The following is an 18,967-nucleotide window of genomic DNA, read 5'->3' as shown; positions in this document are numbered from 1 at the left end:
ATTTAGGTACCTGTAATTTACCTATCATATTTAATTAGTATGATTGTTTTGATAAGCATGTACTTTTGTTGTGTTTAACAGTTCAGTTCCGTTTCTTGTATATTCCTCCATTAATTGTGGAGCACTACCTAAAGGGTATAGTTTTAGCAACTATGTACACCTTAAAACATAAGGAAACAATAAATTATATACAGATGACTGAATTTGGTTATAATAATCACTAAATGATAAATATCATAATTAATTCATAGGATTGTCATCATAAAGTTTTAAAAGATATATAATAATTCATATGTGCTGGGTTGTAAGAAAATGTTAAGAAACAACTGCATATATTTACAAATAAGAATTAAAATGGTCTCAAATTAAAATTACTTATAATTATTAGATAAGAGTGCTATACATACATCGGGAACTATAATGAAAAACTACTTGCACCTATTCCTCGAACACCAACATAATTTTACAGGTAAATTGTCGGTAGATCAACGGATGTTGGCATTCAAGGAATAAACATGTGTCATATATCCTGCATTAACATCCGTATAAAAATCAGTATGGCCTTCCGTAGAAAAAAAGAATCTTCCTTTTAAATTTATTCTTTTCGTTCCATACGGGAATTGAGCATTTCGTGCAAGTGCTGCTGTGGTCGGTTTTAATTGTATTATTTTAGAATTGTTATAGTTACAGTATGTTACAATTTAAAAAAAATACGGATAAATTAATTTGGATGTAACACGTCTTTTGATTGGCTGAAAGTCTTTCGTGTCTGCTTATATGCATACTTTTGTCACGTGACCGTAATGTGATCAACGTTTTTTTTTATGATTTACTCCTTAAAAAAGAATGTGTGTAGAATTACATTGTAAGAAATGACTTATATAAACCTACATAGTGTCAACCATTATGACTGTTAAATATAATTCTCAGGAATAAATTACCATAGCTATCTTTGGAAACATCGTACCTTATTCACCCTTTTTAAATTGTTCCGTACCAGGATTATAATTTGATATGCCAGACGCGCGTTTCGATTGCATAAAACTCATCAGTGACGCTCAGATCAAAATAGTTATAAAGCCAAACAAGTACAAAGTTAAAGAACATTGAGGACCCAAATTTCCAAAAAGTTGTGACAAATACGGCTAAGGTAATCTATACCTGGGATAAGAAATCCTTAGTTTTTTTCAAAAAATTCATAGTGTTGTAAACAGGAAATTTATAAAAATTAAAACCAAAAAAAAAAATGAACATATCATTGATATTCATGTCACCACCGAAGTGTAGACTACTGGGCTTGTGAAACCAGCAGTGTCCTCCACCCAGTGGTGTAAATAGTTATCAAAAGTACCAGGAATATAATTTAATACGCCAGACGTGCGTTTCGTCTACATAAGATTCATCAGTGACGCTCAGATCAAAATAAGTTATAAAGCAAAAAACAGTACAAAGTTGAAGAGCATTGATGACCCAAATTTCCAAAAAGTTGTGCCAAATACGGCTAAGGTAGTCTATACCTGGGAAAAGAAAATCCTTAGTTTTCTTTTAGAAAAGTTCAAAGTTTGTAAACAGGAAATTTATTTAAAAAAAAAAATGACTATATTATTGATATTCATGTCAACACCGAAGTGCTGACTTCTGGGCTGGTGATACCCTTGGGGACGAAACGTCCATCAGCACTTGGCATCGATCCAGTGGTGTAAATAGTTATCAAAGGTTCCATGATTATAATTTAATACGCCAGACGCGTCTCGTTTGCATAAGACTCATAAGTGACGCTCAGTTCAAAATATTTATAAAGCCAAACAATTACAAAGCTAAAGAGCATTGAGGACCAAACAAAAATTCCAAAAAAAGCTGTGCCCAATACGGCTGAGGTAATCTATACCTGGGATAAGTGTCATTGCTGAATCTTTTCTAGATAAACATTTGAAAGGCTGATATCTGTTTGATTGTTTATATACATCATTACAATGAAAGAAAATATAAGCCTGATAGAAACGCAGAGGTCGAACCATATACAGTTAGGGCAAATTTGGAGACAATATTCCAGCTTGATACTGTCTGAATTTGAATTCAAATTATTTTTTTTTGACATAATATAGGTGTCTGACACACAAAAATAGTGGTCAAAGATCTTAGAAATCTATTGCGAAAAACTGTGCAAATGCAGATTTCCTATTGAAGCTTTTAGAAACATTATTTTTAAATTTGATAAATTTTAAGGAAACAAATATGAATCCCTTACAAATGTGTCCCCCCCCTCCTCGAACGTTGAACCTTCCACCTTTTGGAGCAACTACTTAAAACCCAATTCCAGCTGTCTCTTTGTAGTATGGATCTTGTAGTACAATTTTACAATTTAAGGTGGTACCCAACATTTTCACTAAAATTAATTTGGCTCGTTTAATTTTCATAAAATTTTGTCGAAGTATTTACTTTGACCCTTTAACAAAAATATAAAAATTTGAAAAATTTTGAACCAAGAGTTTTGTCAGAAAAATTACACTGGTTATATAGCAATTTGACAAACACTAATTTTGATCATTGAGAAGCTTAATATTCCCTTAACAACACAACGTAATTAAAACGTTCTGCTGATTTTACAGAGTTATCTCCCTGTAGTGTTAGGTACCACCTTAAGAGAGATCCTAACACTTGAACACAAGTTATTGTCTGGAAACTTCACAAATGCTTGAGTTGGCCCTTTTTTTGTCCCTAATTCCTACACTGTTGGGACCATAGCCCCCTCAATCAATTCCAACCTTCTTTTAGAGGCATTTAACCTTCTTGTAAAATTTCATAGAGATGTATTCAGTAAAATTTAAGTTATTGTCTTGAAACCACATGTGTCTTCGGACGACGACGACGCAGACGACGACATCATACCATTATTCGAACCAAAAAAAAACATTTTGCGTTCGTTTAAGAATTGTTTCGGAATGGATTTATAAAAAACTTACAAACTTTAAAGATGAAAAGCCAATGCATTACAAACAATACAATCTTTAGTTTTCATTGAGTTGTTTCTTCGAACACGTTAAAAAAGAACTGTTTTAGATGAAATTGAATTATATTTAAACAGTTCAAAGTTAACTAATTTTGAAAGCAACCACAGTCATACTTAGTTTTAATTTAGAAAAAAATGACACACAGCTCATAAAATATCAAAACACAGACAGATGATAAATATATAAAAGATATAAAGAAAATTGATTTACTCCAGACAGACATACGAATCGTTTATCAACTAATTAACACTGACATATATATTCTACTTATCTAAGATGTGTTGTTAAACCTTTTCAGAAATTGTTTAATTCTGCTTAGTAAAATCACATTCACGGTAGTATTTATATTGATTACAAGAAGAATCCAAACTCATTAATAGAAGAGGTACCGACAAAATCATATGGCTTACAATATTAAAACGAAGATACGACTAACAAAACTACCAACCACGTAGTCTACATCAAAATCTAAGCAACACGTACTACACCAAAAAACGTTGACGATCTCTGCTGAGGCCCCTCATGGGTATGTCCAAGTTGTGCAAACTTAACCTACATCATACATTTTAGAACTAAACATTTTGTACAACCGTTGCTCTGTTCTGTTTAAGTGGATATAGGAAGATGAAGTGCCAATAAGACAACTTTCCATCCAAATAACAATTTTTAAGTAAACCATTATAGGTCAATGTACGGCCTTCAACACGGAGCCTTGGCTGTATGAATTTCAAGATTTTTATAGCTACAGTATATTCCTTTGAACAATTGATAATTTTGTTTTGAATTGATACATGTTGGCCCTCAATTTTCTTAACCTTGCAAAACCAAAAGGTTTTATTCTCCAAAAAAACAGAAATTATACGATATCATATTAGAAGTAATCGAAAATAGAAGGGCCAATTAAGATAATTCTACGTTTGGGCTGTTTTTCAAACAAAAACATAAACAGAGGGGGAAAAAAATCGGAGGGAGAAGAATTGTCATTGCTTGATTATTTATTTTTTAATGAATGGTACGAAATACTTCAAAACATGTATATCTTATTTCCATTTCTATGTTTAAATTTGTCGACTTCTAATTTTGGGTGTGGAGGGAATGTTGTGATAGGGTTTTGTTTGCACCCTCTATCTTTTTAATATCACTAGTTAAAAGACATTGTGTCGACTTAATAGGTTTGTGTTTAACGTCCAGTGGCAAATATCAAATGCATATAAGGACGAGAGCACGTTGATAAGATGCGTATATGAACCCTTCTTTTTGCTAGACTGACACGATGCGCCGCGGATGTTTAATCCTGTAGTTCACATGGTTACATGAATACAGGAAGACATGCCAACCCATCCTCTGAGCCGACAATTCTTCACGATTACCACTAAATACCGCGTGCTGGGAGCAGAAGCAACACATACATATGTCCAAAGTTTTTGATTGACCATGTGCAACGACCTCCACACTACGGGAGAGCATGCTACCACTAGACCATCAAGGTGATGTAACAAAATAGTTAGATGTTATTTGACGTCGTACGTTTACGTTCAAAACATTATTGTAATACTATTTCCGGAAATTCCATTTTGTAAGAATGTCATTTATTGTATATAGAGAAAAAACAAGTAAATGCAGTCTTAAAATGCCGTTGAAAGTTATTTTCCTGCAGGACAACATTAACGTTGACCAATAAGTGACCGTTGTGTGTAACTAAATGACAGTTGTTCTTCTAGAAATTATTATTGTCGAGTATCGAGAAAACATTTGCAAACAACTAAACAAAATATAGTATGGATACATACATTGTACGTACATGTTTGTATTTTGAGGTTGAATTTTCAATTGTTTTTGTTGACTGCTTGTGGCTTTTTCTATTTCATAACATACAAACATACCATACTATCAACAACTCAGTTACCATCAAATAAATCATTCAATTGACACTAAGCAATGCGGTAATATAAATAATAAGCGATTCTTACGAGCTGTAAGAGTAATTCATGAAGCACCATGCGTACTAAATAACGCGGGAAAAGGTGTCAAACTTAACATAACAAGCACAACTGATAAAAATTATCAGAAACTGTATCACGAAGATACCGTTGCAATCTGTTTACTATTAGTAAGTAATAAGAAATATGTTCAGGACGATTTAAAACAAAGCGGATCGTATTGAAGAACGCAGGTAGGCCAGTGTGTTAACTTTTTTTTATTTTTTATTTAGCACCAAGATGTAAAAGATTATAAATTATGATTTTTATCTTTTTATTTGTGAATGTTTCATATATCTTTAATTATATCCTATTATCTTAGATGCTCATAAAAAATAACAAGATTGTTATTGGCAGGAAATGGCCACAGCATTTATTAACAGATATGATATGTACTATTATTTGAAATACAATTTGTGATATGATATATGCACTATTATATGAAATGCAATTTGTGATATGATATATGTACTATTATATGAAATGCAATTTGTGATACATGTAGATCTTTGAACTAAAATTAACTGATAAAAATGCATATGTGTCTTTGAAAATGTTATATGATGATCGCCGAATATGTTTGAGGTGGCAGACCATATATGAAAAGGGGAAGTTCAAGATAAGCTATTAACCCTGGAAATCAGAGGCTAATGCTATCATACGATTACAATAAGTCTGTAAACTGCAAATATGTTATCTAAGCGCAGCGAAATCTGCCATAAATCAAGCGACTAACCCTGGATATCAGAAGTTATCGCTACCAACGCAAAGTTTACATGTTTGAATGTAGATTTCTTTCCAAGTTATCCATTCAATTTCTATAAGCATGCAAGTCCACTCCTCGCCCAGGATTCGTCTTTTTTCTTGAATGACCGTCTCGTCATTAAAACTTTTGTACATCTTTCCACATTGAGTGATGGTTTAATCGATGTAGACAATACAATTCTGAAATAAACAAACAAAACAAAACAGCAGTATCTTCCGTAGGTATTGCATTCTACTAATTTGAGGGAGGGTGGGCGGGTTTTAGAAGATAAATCTATGGCTAAAAATGCGTCTGTTTTTCCTAAATGTCGACGTCAAAAGGAGGATTATGGGTAAATCAATCACTTGCAAAGATCAATAATCCAACTAGAAACCAAATACTATTACTTGACGAAGTAGTATAACGACGGACAGTGGTATGAGCACTACCGATAACTGATTTAAAATTTAGATTTTAAATCCTATTATCTTAGATGCTCATAAAAAATAACAAGATTGTTATTGGCAGGAAATGGCCACAGCATTTATTAACAGATATGATATGTACTATTATTTGAAATACAATTTGTGATATGATATATGCACTATTATATGAAATGCAATTTGTGATATGATATATGTACTATTATATGAAATGCAATTTGTGATACATGTAGATCTTTGAACTAAAATTAACTGATAAAAATGCATATGTGTCTTTGAAAATGTTATATGATGATCGCCGAATATGTTTGAGGTGGCAGACCATATATGAAAAGGGGAAGTTCAAGATAAGCTATTAACCCTGGAAATCAGAGGCTAATGCTATCATACGATTACAATAAGTCTGTAAACTGCAAATATGTTATCTAAGCGCAGCGAAATCTGCCAAATTGGCGGTGCTGCGACAATTTTAGCCTACAGTTAAAATTTTCACAGAACCGTCAACCGCCAATAAAATTGGGGGTAGCTGCGCATAGCTGTGCCATTTCCAGCAAAATTTGATTAAAATAATTTCTGATAAATGAATATGCCATTATATGGAATAAATTGTAAATTAACAAGCAACTACTTGTATTATTTATAAAACAGCCCAATAACGCCGATGTTTCGTTTAACTGTTCACTAGGATCATATATAGGCATTTTTTTACTGACAACGAGTCAAAGCATGCAATAGTCGTCTGGAAAAGTAATGCTACCCGTCTTACTAGAAATTATTGTTTCTAGGGCTCCCTGTATTAAGTTCAGAAAAAAATGTTCTTCTCTTTGTAAAATACACCCCATCTTCTGCTAGAGACTCGTGTTTAGCTTTTATGTAGGGATATCGAATGTAACATCCATGCTTTGTCATGTGGACAACAATGGAGCTGTTTAACAGACGCCTGCACTTGTCCATACATTACAATTCCCATTGTTTGAAGACCGTCATTGCAGTCTGGGCAATAAAACTTGAGACCAAATCAAGTTGTATCAGGCAAATCAATATATAACTTTGACATAAATTGAACAAGCTAATAATGAAAGTAACCTAGTTTGATATTTTATATGTATCATTTCCCACTGTGCACTATAATATAGCTGAGAGGATCTTCAAATCTTCGCATTATATCAATGCGATTCTTCACCTTAGAGATAGTTAATCCATCGGTAAAAACAAACCTACCATCAAATGTTCGCTCTTCCCGGTCGTTGTCTTGCTTCCAAAACACATTCTTAATAATTGACGACCAAACAATCCAAACCCTTATAGGAGAAACAGCAACATACACACAATTAAATGGGAATTCGTATAATTATGTAACGCAAATATGCACCCGCTTTCAAAACGACCCAAATATTTTTATTGGATAATCCATCAACGACACATGCTATCTCCATATATATATATAGGAAGATGTGGTATGAGTGCCAAGAGACAAATCTCCATCCAAGTCACAATTTATAGAAGAAAACCATTATAGGTCCATACCTATGTTGAATGAGTTCGACGAACAACGAGAATATTTAATACCTAAAGCATGTATAGATATTTTGAGTATTGCAGAAAATTGGTATTTAGTCAAACTAGCTAACCATCAAAAGACAAAATAGCGGTCCACCTACTACAAGTCTATCTGGCAAATAGTAAAGCAATAAAAGCCACTGGACAAATTGCCTAAGTGCGCAGGAATGTGTATAGGTAACCTTCTACCAAACTGATCGGTCTTAGATGAAACCAAATGAATTTCTACATATTTCTTGTAAATTTTGACATCATTCTTGTTTAAAGCGTGATATGTAGAACATGCATTGCTCATATTTTGAACTGTTAACTCCCGAACCATGATAAAAATACCACGTCAAGCCAGTAAAAAACCGCCTGGAATAGCCTAGCTTTGTATGCAGAACTTCGTATACCTGATAATATTGACAAAATACGATGCAATATTTCTCTTAAACAGTCAGCCTAGTGTCCCTCTGAAGCAACCTTGAACGCTCAAAACCATTGCTTACTATTAATTTTTAGTAAAGTCTTCATAATCATTTAGCTTATTGTAAATGCTAAGCCCGAACAAGCCTGATCGATGTGTACGTATTGTTGAATAAGCAAACCTAATTTAACATATATGCAGTAAGAGCAACAATGTCCAGCAAGGAGCCATACTTTGGCAAGACCGAAATCTTTCCTGAAACTGTTTAACAAATTTAAAGCCCGGGTAGACTTTTCTGTACTATCACTACCGAATTGTTTATTTGAAAGCCTATTCCAGTTTCGAAATGACCATATGAAAGTTCATATTAGGAATGTCTGGTATAATAAATGCTTCCGGTCCCAATGAACGGGAACGGATCACCCGAAAAGGAGACAGAGAATCTGCACCTGCATTACTTGAGCCTGGAATATACAACGCTCGAATCTGAATATATTTACTCTTTAATAACAATACTAGAGGACGAATCAACATCCTTACTAACTTTGTTTTGATATTTGCTGTTAATTATCAAATATAGTGCTTGATTTTAATATATTCTTAATAAATAATAAAAAAAAAATGTTGCTAAATTGAGAGGATTAAATTAACATTTAACAATTTAATAAGATTAAAAGTATCCGATCCCAGCTCTTGATTGATTTTCACACAATACGAATTTCCGTGCTTAAGACATTAAATTTATTTGCGGTAGTTCATATGATAACCTTAAGCCAAAAGTAGACCCCTCAGCCGGAGCTAGGAATCTACACTTTTGTATAACCCCCAAGTTGCATTCTTTTAATTCAGTTGTGTTTAATAGAGTCCACCCTTTATCCAATAGATGATACATCAGTTTGGATTCGAAATCAATACAATCCAAATTCTATACAAAATTAAACATAAGATAAATGTCACAAACATTCTCAATTTGATATCTCTTTAAGATCAATTGTAATTGCATTTGCTAAAAATTCACTTCATATTTTGCCCAGTATACGAGTTCGTATTGATGGGATACTGCAACGAGTTGCATACACGAGCCTTAAATCTCGGTCTAAACTGAGGTCTAATTTGCTTCAATCTTACATTTGCCTGCCTTCAGGACAACAGTCTTGTCTGGGGCACTGAATCATAAGTGGGTGCTGATCAAAACATCTTAAACAAGAATGAGTATAAGCACCTGATTGATTCACGCATGAACTTTGTTAATTGAATGCGTAACATTTTAAGCAACCCATACTTATTGCCAATACCAATACTAGACAGAGGATACATATTGAGCAGCCATAAGTCAGGGTCAACGAAAGCCCAGGAACCAGCTGGATCCTGTGACATTCTGAGACAATATTGTTCATCGTACGACTTCCATCCTAGTGCGCACCGCTTAGCGCCTAGCCGTATACTATGCATGTACTTGAGTAAATCTTGAAAAACAGTCGAGTGAGCAGTAGTACAAAATATACTAAATTATAGACTAAAAAACGCATCTGTCCAGTTACACAATGTACCTATCTGTGTATATTCTGGGGGAGGGGGAAGTATAACTGTCTATCTTTTTGGGTATAACTGTGCCGACAGCACTTTCCAAATCATACCCTGATCTAACTAGAAAAAAAAACAAAATTGAAAAAAAATCACTTGTTCGATCTAGACATGCTTAGAATTCGAAAATGTATACCCTGTTCTAGACACACTCGGAAACTGTATACCTTGTTCTGGACAGAGACCTATATTTTCTAGACTAGTTCAGAAATATAAAAACCTGTCACCAAACAGTTTATTAAGTAAGCAAAAACATACTTGTGTCAATATCCAGTATCCAATCTGTCCTTTTTAAATCGATTGTTTAAAAATAAACCTGTTCCCGACAGCAGGGCATAAAAAAAAACAAAAAAACAACCCTGTTCTTATCAGCAAGACATGAAAATAACGGACCCTGTTTTTGCGTCACAATCGTACATACAAAAATATAGGGAGAACCCCCCCCCCCCCTTCCTTTCCGGGGTATCAAAAGTTCATGTGAAATAACTACTTTCTAATTATCCCCACAAGAGGCCTGTGAATAAACTAGTGGTAAGGTCAGATCAACATATTCTCCTGAAATGTTTTAACTTATCGACAATTCTTTCAAGCTCATCATTGTCCTTAATACTACACGGAGATGAGTTTTGAAAAACTGGAAAATTACCTGATTATCATCAGCTGAAGTAGAATTATCGGTCGTGAATACCGGAGCCATCGTCATAGACATAACCTCTGAACTGTGTAAAGTTGTTGCTACTAGACCCTCTATAGATCTGTTGACACCGGAATCTCAATCAATGTTTGAACGCAAAAAAGTTTTCCTAGCCGATGTAGACCACATTGTCACCTCTTCCTACCAGATACCATAAGCAGTTTAAACTGAAAAAGACATGCTATGATAAATTATGTAAGAATTAAAACAATGCAAAAGAAACAAACAAAAACAACGAAAAAAACGTTAAAAAAACCATTACATCTGCTGATTCTGCTGTGGCCGATCGTGTCTCAAAGCACGAGGGAAAAAATGAATATAAGATTTGCAAATGGCCTATCCATCGTAAAACAAACACTATTTTTTATTTAGTAATCAATAATCCAGCCATCTTAATATTTTAACGTGCGTCTCTAATCAACCAAAAATATTGCTAAATTTAGATTTAGAAGTTTGCTCTAAATTTAAACTAAATTCAAATTGTCAAAATTGCATATCGGAAATAGAATTTAGAAATAATTCGATGAAAAAGTAATCTATTTTCTTCTCGGAATGACGACAAAACCTGACCATGCCGTCTGCTAAGAATCATAATTTTGCCATGACCCTTCAACAATTGTATCCATCGAGTCAAAATAAACGACAATTAAATCCTTGATAAAAATTATTTGAAACAGTTTTTAAAAAATTAAGGTTTTTAACAACTTATGTGTCAGATTGGTGTCGATTTTTTAGAAGATAAATCTATGGCTAAAAATGCGTCTGTTTTTCCTAAATGTCGACGTCAAAAGCTATTACTTGACGAAGTAGTATAACGACGGACAGTGGTATGAGCACTACCGATAACTGATTTAAAATTTAGATTTTAAATCCTATCAAAAAGTAAATAGACGATCTATCAATAATTATGCACAAAGTTTTTTCATCTTTTTCGTATTCTTAACAGTTAATATTGGTTATCTTTCGAATGAAAGGTATTAAAGCAAATATATAATCATAATTTAAAAAGTGTTTTTGTAATATTGAAAAAAATGCATTAAAAGAAAGAGGGGGAAACAAAATTCTTACAATACTCCCTCCACTTCCAATATTCAAAGTCGGCAATTTTAAACTTCAGAATTGAAAAAAAGGTAATTTCTTAAAACAGAAAAATGAAACATTAACCTCTCATGTATTTTTTTTTCATCATATGTTTATATCTTTATTATATATGCAAAAAAAAAAAAAAAAAATAAAGATCGTGCAACAATTATAACCCGTCCGAATCATCCGCGGTCACCCACAGTTTTTGGTGCGGTTCGTGTTGCTAAGTTTTCTATGTTGTGTTACATGTAAGTGTACTTTGTACAATTGTGTATTATTTGGCTGTTTTTCGTTTTTGCTATGGCATTGGCATTTTTTTTTAACTTACAAGGTTTAGTATATATATATCCCTTTTGTTCTCTTTCGCCACTCCTTTGACTAATGCGGACCATTCTTTTGCAGAGGTTATGCCTCATAATGTCACAAATAGCTGGAAAATTAAAAAATCCAAAACAAGCGGGTTAGACAATTATACATTATTAAATGCAAATCCCTCAACATTGCTAGAATAGTCAAATACTAGATGCCTGAGAAATCGCGGTACAGTTGGGCAAGTGTTGAAATTAAGAGTTTTTTTCAATTTCGAGGGCAGTATATCGACACAGACGCAACGTTAGATATTGCTACTACCACGAAAAATAGCGTTAAGTAAATATTTGACGGGAAAATTTTTATAGAAATGCTGAAATAAATATTTCAAATTATACATGACAATAAAGATTGATTCTTACATTTTTATATTAGGATAGAGAAAGAATAAAAATATAATATTCATAGGCTTAGGAAGACACAGATTATTCGAAAAACGTTTACTTAGCGTTGTCCCATGTAACAAACTCGAAACATAAAACTGGAACAATTCGCTAAATGTTCACGCAACTCTTCGAAATTTTGCATGAACATTGTATGACGTGATATATTTCAGTATTGGTTAACATGGCTGTCTCCATTTAAAATTTGCATGCATATTTTCAAAAGAATATGATGTACGGAAATGTCCCATCGGAAATTTAATTTGGAAACTTGAAACATTTCAGTTCAAAAATAAAATTTTGAGAGATAATTTTAAATTAAAATCATTAAATTGTAAGCACCATCGTTTTGTACTAAGTGTTAGCTCCCCAAATTCGAATTGAAAAATAAACTGAGCTACATATTCAATTCAAAACAATAGATTTACAATGTCTTGCGGAAATGTCCGAGTTAAACTTTCATGCCTTCACAAAACTTTTACGGCCAAAAAAACAGAGATTTGATTTCGAGAAGATTATTTTTCGGCTTTGATAACTATACCAATAAAAAGTACTTTTGAAGTTGAAGTTGGTACACCAAATAGCATTAAGATTACAGGGTTATCTATAAAAAAAATACGGATTAATATAAATGTCTTGCAAGTTTGTCCGTTATCATAATTTGACGTCGCCACAAGCGTAATATGGTAGTACGGACAGCATGAACTGCGTTCGCGTGTTCCTTCCTCCACTAAATATAAATGTCCTGCTTTCAACAAAACGAAATGATGCACACATTACAAAAATGCAAATCTATAAGACGATCAAAAAGTAAAAAAACTTCAGTATCATAAGTATAAGCTATTGTATGTCACTGCTTGAATAAAATCATACTCGGTTTGAATATATAATGCAGCAATATTCCTCCAAAAACACATAATTACTAGCAGTAAAATTGAATTTCCTATGTTAATTATAAAATCATATTGGATTGGATTCTCATGGCATTTATACTTGTGTGCTATACTTTACATTTACCCAAAAAGGAAAGCAGGAAGAATTAGATAAAGCGCGTTTCCAATTTAAGGTCATTTTTCTGTTACACTAAATGGTAGCAATATCTGACGTTGCGTGTAGCATTTATACGTCACATCACAAATATTTCCGACTTTGTATGGTTTCAGAAGTTTTTGAGCTCCTATGAAATCGGTCTCTTCCTTCAGTAGAAAAGATAATATTAATGAACGATACAATTTAGATTTCTTTGTTTTCATTCCAACGACATCAATTTCTGTTCAATTGGAATATTTTGTTTAAAAATAAATAAAAAGAATTTTAATCTTTAAATCAAAATTTAAACAAATCAAAATTCAAGAAAGTACACTAAAGTCCATAGAGTTTGCTGTGATTAATCGATTGTATTTCATCCGTGACCTAAAAATTGCTAAATAACAAGATGGAAGAGAGAAATGTCTTTTTTGGAAATAAAAGACTGTAACATATATATCTAAAAAAATCCATCCAAGAACTCTCCTGTCTTTCGTGCAAGGCCGAATTATAATTATCGAATCGGGAAAAGATACCATCTGATGCTTTACAGTAAACATCTTTAAATAAATGTTTGTTTTCGGTTTCTGAACTGTCAATAACTCATTGATAATTGTTTAGGTCGTTTCAAAATATATGAAAACTTTCTAGAATTAACCAAGCTTGGGCAATCGAAAAAGTTCAATAAAAAATAAGACACCAACATGGTAAAATATTAAAAACTGTCACAAGGACAAGCATTATAAGCTATTAAGCATGCACACCACGAACCTCTCTAAAAACCGGATATGCAATCAGGTGTCGAGGACCTGTAAGCAGCGATCGTCCCAGATGAAGCAACCATCATGTTGCTCCTTCAAATAAAATCGGTGATAAGTTAATTCCGGTTACCCAAAACTACGCCGGTATGGATATTTACACTGCACTCGTTCTATTTGAGCAGTCAAAACGCGTTGACTGTATATTTCTATGTCATATACAGTCACTGACCCGATATCACTTTTCCTCATGAATATTTAAATAGAAGTTGCCGAAATAATATTTAATTATTCACACGACCTCTTCAACCTGTTCTTGTTTCCAATGCATACAACCATGCGTGGAACGACTCAACCTTGTTTCTTTTGCAATTATTGAAAAAACATATATAATTTGTTAATATTTTATGTTTGCAACATATAAATCATTATGTTTTATGCTTATGTTTGATATTTTAGTCCATACTCAAACGATTTCGTTCACCATCGAGTGTGGATTAAAAATGTACATTTCATTGTGTTGTATATTTCTCCGCGAGCATGATATGAGGCCTTTTTAAAGGGGATTTTCCCAAATATTTAAATCAAATAAATAACCTAAAAGCATTAAACCACAATTGAAATGTTTTTTTAGATTGCAGTATAAAAACAATAATAGTGCATTGACTTGACATATCAACGATATAAGGATTCGGCCCGAAACGGGGAAATAGCTCGGCACAGCCTCGCATTTCCCCGCCGTTCTAAGCCTCATCCTTATAGCGTTGATATGTCAAGTCAATGCACTATTATTGTCTATTTATTTGATGTATAGATCTCATACGTAACAGTTAATGTGTGACAGTTGCTTAAAAATATTTAAATGACTTTTTTAGACAAGTTGCTTAAAATGTTCTAATAATGATAAATGGGTTAAACGAAGAAAACGTTTCTAAAGATACATATCTTATTTAACAAATAGATTAATATTTGTACTTGCCAATTATAAAAACATTACTAAACGTTCAAAATAGTAACAATTTACAAATGTGGGTTTAAAGTTGTCTAAAATAATTAATCCAAGAAACACTTCAGCCGTCACAATGAGTAATTTGGTTTTGACGGTTAAAAATATATCAATAAAGCACTGAGCATTCACCTTTTTCATGCTTGTATCACGATTTGCACAATTATTTCCATAATATCTCCCACTACATGAGGGTCATTATATTTTAAGGTAAAAAAAAATCAAAGTGTCTAGAACAAAAATAATTGTCTCAGATAGGAGAAGAAACAATGGTGTGTTTCAATTGAATATTAGTGAAAAAATCATATTATTCCTCTTGATTATCAAATAAACTATTTTGTTGTCAGTTATAATCGAAAGAAATGAACGCAAATACCTTGCAAATACTATCAAGCAAGATGAATGGACGAAAACACAGTCCTGGAACATATCAGTGGTGGATCAAGGGAGAGGTTTCCAGGGGTTGTTACCCCGTCTTTTTTTGGGACGATCAATTCATTTGATTGGGGACATATAGTTACAACCCCTCCCCCTTTTCTCCTGGGTTTGGACCCCCCTTTTTTGACAAATGGCTTGATCAGCACCTGCATATTGAGTTCAATTGTTATTCCCATGATAAGTCTGTAGTCACGATGAGTAGCTGGACATAAATTGTTTGTTGTTTGATCAATATCCAGTGGCAAATATTTCATGCATTTTCAAGACGAGAACATATTAATGCAATAGGTTTATGTAGGTCTAAAATTTGGAATGCTGCCTTTGAAAAAAGGGTAATCTATGTTGGATAAGTACATAAATAAGCATTGCAAAATAAACCACCTGCGGACATTGAAGAGGATGGTTGAAAAGGTTTTAAAACGAACAGAGAGTGTTGCGCTCGCCCTTTACGAGGCTATGTATTTCGTTTTCCCGTTAAACAAACCGTGGTTGAGTATCTATACATTTCGTTTAACCAAACAAACGCCCTATTCAACTAAGGCTTTTACTGCCGGACTCAAGATGTCCAGTGGTCGATCCAAATCTATACCCCAAACAAATATCGTGTTTTATCGTTTTTTTTTACCATTATATTATTTACAAACGAACAAAAAATAGTATAGATATACGATACCAAATTTTGCAAAAAAAAAACCAAAGAAATGAGAGTATCTCAGAGTTCTATTTATAATGTATCTATCAAGTATGATTAAGTTGATTAAAAGCATATGATTAGTTTTTCAACAAAAAAAGCGGCAAATCGGTCAATTAATTGCATAATAACACAAAAACTTAAAAGCCAAAAAACATACAATCTTTTAAATCGGTTAAAGTGACAAAAGCAATTGTTCTGAAAATTCAAAGCGAGGATGAAGTTAATAACTTTTGAAAATAATATATGCTGCATTAACTTTGAAATGAATACCTATGACTGCTTACAACCATCAATTTGTGAAATTTAATGGATAGTTTTCTTATTTGCAATCATACCACATCTCCTTATTCTTATATTGAAAGATCTTTACGTGCCGAGTACCCAAATATTACCTCTTCTTCTGGTGGGATTTATAAAAAAAAATACTCGCGTTTGCCTTTCTTAAAATTGAGTTTTCTGAAATGTATCTTCTTGCTTTTTCATTTTCACAAACAACACAACATTAAGGATAATATTTTGGGTTATTTTTGTATGGAATCAGTAACAACAGTTACATGTCAGGGGACGACTATCATCTTTTTGAAGGGAGAAGGAATTTTAAAATGAATATCCTGCCGTTATAAGTGCAGAACCGAAATGAACAATGCATAAGAAGTGATCAAAGTTTGGCTTTCTATGACACAAAATTCAAGAGACAATTGTGTTAAAAACTGGAAACCGCGGGAAAATAAGCATGCGTAGCAACAGACGAGATAGTATATATTCAATCCCCAAAAATATCTCATGTCTCCCGCCAAAATATTTTTTACAATATATTTCATATATAAAAAAAGACATTTTAAAGAAATGTATTGGAATTATATAGATTTAAACATAACCGTTTAAGTACAGTACTTTCTACAGTAATAACAAAAGCTGTTTACTGTTCATTTAAATTGTAAAAGGGTAACCGGTAGTATATATGCATATGCGATTTGATGAAATTCAAAATAAGTGTCAAATGTTCCAGAACTTTCTGTTTTTATACTAGCCCCAACTTTTCCAATAATATATTGTATCATGGGGTTCGTGTTGTTTATTCTTTAGTTTTCTATGTTATGTCATGTATACTATAATATTGTTTGTCTGTTTGTCTTTTTCATTTTTAGCCATGGCGTTGTCAGTTTATTTTCGATTTATGAGTTTGACTGTCCCTATGGTATCGTTCGTCCCTCTCTTGTATCAGTCATGTTTGCAAAGGAACAAAATACAATTTAAGCTAGTAATCAACAGCTAAACATTAACTGTTTATACAATACAAACATCGCATACTAGTACCATGAGTACTGAACTCGGGGTCAGACCTATAATCCGACAGTCCCATAATCTGAACTCACCGACCGTATAGCGCAGTTCACGTGACTTCATTCCAACGGGAGGCAAAATGTACCCTTTGTATGACCCATTCTATCAATTAAATGTTCCATGAATGCAATAGCTACATAAAATCTTGATTGTTGTAACATTTGTTTCAAAATGTATATCCAAGAATAGCCAAAAGATATTGATGAAAAAACAAATATTCATCAAATTGTTCTTCTTATAATACATACATCAACAGCGGTCACTGCTCCGTTCTTTCCTTCATTTTCAAAAGTGTGTAAATGCATGTTTATCAAGCTTCGTGCACGATTTTACAAAACGGAACAATTATGTAATTGTTATCTTATTTTTCTCATAAATACAACATCGTTGACATTTTTGACGTCAGCTTCAATTACGTGTAAAATGTAGAATTCTGCGTCATTTACATTATGTTCTCAGGTTTTTGACCTAGTCTTGGTTTACTTTTAACTTTCCACATACACCATTCCATAAGTGCATTTGTACGTAATAAACCATACTACATTATACAATACCCGATTAAGGCTGTTTACTCGGTATATGGACTGTATTAAAAGACACAGACACCAATTTTCATTATGCTTATATTTACACCATATCTATACACGATTCAATGAAAAGTGTAAAACATTAAAAGCTTCCCCAGTTTTTCACCAAAGTATTTGTGATTAAAATTGATCGTAACTAAGTTATACTGAAATATGTATTTCTCTTGGGATTTTTTCGTGAAAAGAGTCACTGTATTGCAAAGACGTAGGCACCATATTCCCAAATTACGTCATATACCATAATCTATGAAACAATACGCAAATAATTGAGAATATCAAAAAGTTAAGGAGCTGTATAGTAAATTCACATGCACTATTCAGAATTACGCCATACGCCATCACCCATGAGACCATGCACGTATAAATGAGAGCTTTAAAATGTTGTTAAACAAAATCGCAGGCACAATTCCCGATTACCCCATACAGTCACTATATATCCCCATGAGACCGATCACAATAAATGAGGAAATTTTCACTATTCAATAGATGCATGTGTACAAAAAATCATCCCAAGTCAAATGTAAATAGAGTCAGCTAGTCTAGCTCTGCTTTTAAACATAAACCTTTATTTGACAGAGACGCTGCTACATGTAATACATTTGTTGACGTATTTCTTATAGTTATACATATTCGTAGTCAATAAAAGCACGGAACCACGGACCACGAGAAAGGCTGGTATAGACTGATTTCACAGTAAAGATATAACACTATTAGAAATAAAAACTAGAGTAACTTTAGGGACGACATCAAAAGATCAATGTAAGATAAAAAAAATCTTAATTCAAATAGTTTGGGGGTGGGGGTTGAACTGCTGCAAGATTTGGTTATCCGACATTGATTTTTACATATATACA

This window comes from Mytilus galloprovincialis, chromosome 13 (genome assembly GCF_965363235.1).
Source record: "Mytilus galloprovincialis chromosome 13, xbMytGall1.hap1.1, whole genome shotgun sequence".
In the NCBI taxonomy this organism is placed as follows: domain Eukaryota; kingdom Metazoa; phylum Mollusca; class Bivalvia; order Mytilida; family Mytilidae; genus Mytilus; species Mytilus galloprovincialis.
This window is presented reverse-complemented; position numbering follows the sequence as displayed.